Source organism: Malurus melanocephalus, unplaced genomic scaffold (assembly GCF_030028575.1).
Source record: "Malurus melanocephalus ecotype Western Australia unplaced genomic scaffold, MMel_1.1 scaffold_660, whole genome shotgun sequence".
Lineage (NCBI taxonomy): Eukaryota > Metazoa > Chordata > Aves > Passeriformes > Maluridae > Malurus > Malurus melanocephalus.
The window spans coordinates 179,247-183,084 of record NW_026623892.1 but is presented as its reverse complement, the minus strand read 5'-3'; the positions used below and the strand labels follow the sequence as shown (position 1 = coordinate 183,084).

General features: G+C 52.6%; 1 protein-coding gene across 1 annotated transcript in view; it reads left to right on the top strand.

Annotated features, from left to right (window-relative positions):
- SHOX2 (SHOX homeobox 2) overlaps window positions 1–3,838 on the top strand; it is a 59,377-nt gene that overhangs the window by 5,754 nt on the left and 49,785 nt on the right. The window lies entirely within an intron of this gene.

The following is a 3,838-nucleotide window of genomic DNA, read 5'->3' as shown; positions in this document are numbered from 1 at the left end:
ATTCCAATAAGAGGTACTGGGTACATGTAAAATATGTTGATACACACGAACAAAGTTTATTTTGGCTATAACTTGTGAATTGATAGTTGACTGTCAAACATTTACATTTTATCTCATAAAGGTGTATCTATTCACGTAATCTTGTGATTTTTTTGGTTATTATTATTATTATTTGAGAGACGTAAAGCTATTTAACCTGGGGTACCCTGCAGTCAGTGATTGTTATCCCAGATTTTGCCATCAGACCCTCATGCTTATTGCCAAGACAGAGGGAAAGCTCTTCTACRCGAACTTTGGTATGGACGGGCTTTGTATCTATTTGTTCTCCATGAAAACAAAATTATTTATATTGACCATATTTTTTCTAGTGTATTTTAAGTTATTTAAAAAAGAAAAGGAAAAAAAAAAAAAGAAAGCAAGATGCTGTTATCTCATTGCATTTGTTGTCAGTACAATATATTTTGTTTCACTCAGGTTTGCTTCACCTTTTTTAATCCATTTTCGACGTCACGAATTTCAATAAGTGCCAAGTAATGAATTTAAGACACTTTGCGACCTATTGACTGAAGGGGTAAGGGTTTGGGGGACGGTCCCAGCTCCCCGCCGGGRCTGTCCGTGTCCAGCCATCGGTGATGTTCTTTCTTTTCCGTGTCTACACCTTCTGTAGAGCTCGCACGTTTCTTTCCGCTCCGTAGMTATCGCGACACGCCAGAGCGCTCAGCACGACGAGGAAGCGCCGCTCGCCTCCGCGCATCTTTTTTTKWRWWTTTTTTTTYCCCTCCCCACACTTTCTCTGAGTTTTTCCCGAGTTTCGGCTGCACGAACCGGAGCGCGGCGTTCGCGTTGGCTTTTCTGCGGCAGCCAAACCGGCSGGTGGAAGCTCTATAGCAATTGTGTCTTTACAAGTTCTGTCAGGTTCCCTCAGGTAATAAAAGCGAGGAAAGTGGAACGGCTCGGAATCTTTTCCAGGGAGGAATTTTGGGGAGGGGGATCGGCTCCTCCCGGGTCCGGCCGGGGTGGGCGCGGGGGGCTCCGGGATGGGCGCTTCCCCCGAGCCGCGATTCTCCTCCCGCTGCTCCCGGAGCGCTGGGAAACTGCGAGAAATCCCTACGGGAGGAGCGGCCCCGGGGTCAGCGCGGTGCGGACGGACGGGGCTGGCGGGGGATGCGCCGGGGAAGGGCCGGGAAGGGTCCCCGAATCGGCTGCGGCACCGGCAGAACCGCGGGCRGCGACCGGAGAGCYSGAGGTGTCCCCGCGRGGTGGGCAGGKATGGGGACAGGGATGGGGACACGTATAAGGACAGGGATRAGGACAGGGACAGCCGGATCCCGCCCAGCGAGGCCCGCAAGTGGCGAGAGTCAAACCAGCTCGGCCGTTCCCATGCAAATAACGGGCTGGAAATGATAGATTTTACGTTAGGTAAAACAGCTTTATTGCAGCAAAAGTAAGATCCCGCTAATTATAAAGTCGATAAAAGTAGCGGTGGTGTCGATTGATCCCCGAATAAAGCAGTTCATTAATATGTGCATGAGAGCAGGGCGGCCCCACGGCTCAGGAGCAGCCTCAGCCACCCTCTCCCTGCCCCAAATAAACTCCTCACATCCCACCAGCTCTGTTTAAAGCACATCTGCTTCAGGCAGAAGTGCCCAACGGCCTCGTGCAGGTTTTTGGGGTGTGTGACACAGCGGGAATTGCAAACCTTCACCTGGCCCTGGGTGCATCTGTCTTCGAGATATTGTAATAAAAATCCAGGAAAAATGGGCGTTTGTCCTATCAGGGAAGGTGCTTGGACGGTGTAAGGGAACTGTGAGGTTTTTAGCGCAGCTGTGATTAAAATAAAATTGTYGTAACGGGATGTTTTTGGGCAGGAATACTCACATTCCTGGTTTCCTTGGACTGGAATGCCTAACGAACCTACAGGCCAACAGAAGTTGGCCAGGACTCTTCTSTTTCTATTTTATTTCTTAGAGTGTCTGAACCTCTGTAAAACCCTGTAGATTTCCCAAAATTTAATTCCGGATATTTCACRAGCCAGCCAGCGCACACGGATCTGGAGATAAGATTTTTGTGTGGGATTGAGGTGGAGACGCCTGTGAAGGGGATTTGGAGAAGGGATCCCATAAACCCTGCAGGAAGCAGTGAACACCTGTGGTGGGTGCGCAGCAGGACCCGACACAGATCCTGCGGGTGAAGGAGCAATTTGCACATTTTRTTGTCTCTCTGCAGCAGCAGGGATGAGCTGAGCGGGGCAGGGAACAGCCARACCCCTGACAGGGATCTCCAACCCCACAGATCCCTGCCTGGATCCCGGTTCTGCRCAGAACCGCGCTGGAAAGGAGAAGGGAGGAAAACCCCGTGCTTAAACCTGTGTGAAAACACTCTGAGCCCTCTGTAGGAACCTGCTGTGTGTCGTGGCTCGCTCTGCGCTCAGCTTTGCTCCGGGCTGAGGTTCCAGAGCTGCATTTTGGAGGAGCAGCAGCGGCAGAGCGCTCGGTCTGTGCGGTCTGCAGCCTTTGGAGAGAGCTGCGGCCACGAACGAGCAGCGTGTTGTGCCAACAGTACACGCTGTGCTCTCTGCTGCCCGGTAAATATTGATACCGGGCCAGTCCTGGGGCTGCTCCCGTTTCCTTTGCCCTTCAATTCTCCGTCCCTCGCTGTTTCTGAGCCCGATTTCCCTTCCCGTGAGGTGAAAGTGCTCCTCAAAGGTCACCCATGGGAATGTTTAAGGAGTAAAAGCAGCAGATCTGCTCATTTTCGGGGTTCTGGGGTGGGCAGCAGAGTTCTGCAAGGAGCTGGAGAGTTTGTGCTCGTTTCTGACCTTTCCTGTGTTGCAGCAGGGACTGGCCCTGGTTTCTCTGCAGGATCCCACAAGCGCTCGCAGCGCTGGAGCTGTCACTGCTCACAGCTCACACCTCACACCGCGCCCAGCCTTCCCTCCAGCTGCTCCTCAGGCAATTAAGTTGGTGTGAGTGAAGGAAATCCTCAGCATTTTCACCACCCCGGGTCTCAGTGCTCTGGYGRCAGATTGTGGGGTTTGGGGTGYGTTTGTGCTGCTCCTGRTTCTGGTGARYGGCCCCAAYTCSSGACGGCAGAGCCACAGYTCCCATCACCTTCCTCAGCKCTGYGGTAGCACTGTGYCTGCTTTGACAAGGTAAAGAACCACCCAAACCCCAACCCTTGCCCATTTGGGGCTGATTTTGGGTTCGGTGGAAAGGYAGTGAGTGCTGAGTGCTGCAGGATCTGCCGAATCATCGGTGTGTGCATCAGCGGAGCTCTGCCCACCCCGGCTCCTGGGCTGGGCTGCAGGGGCAGCCTCTCCTCCAGCAGCGCTATTTCTGTGCTCACAGGAGCCTCAGCTTTTCCTGCAGAGGGAAGGGAAGCTTTTCTCTGTTAAGGGAAAAATGCTTGGGAATGTTATCCTTCCTAAGAAAGGGTTTGTGGCCTTTGCACATCAGACAMTCTGCTCATTAAACACCCACGTGCTCTCAGCAGCTTCCCTTTACACAGGTAAAAATCACCCAGGGAGAGATTCCGGCAGAGAATCCCAAAACAGGGAGGGGAAAATGCACAGGAAGAACAAGAGGCAGTTTGATTTTCTCAGCAGCTGCAGCCACCCTGAAAGCACCGAGGTCCCCTGCACCTGAATTGTCACTCCTGGTCTCTGTGAAATGGGAATTTTGCATAGAACTCAGTGCTGTAGAGTGAGGCTGACCCCACAGCTGCTGCTCTCTGTGAAACCCAACCATGGCAAACCTCCAGCCCCTGCCGTGCCCTGGAGCTGCAGGGAGAGGCTGACAGCCCCACACTCTGTGGAACAGGGGAAACATTCCATCACTGC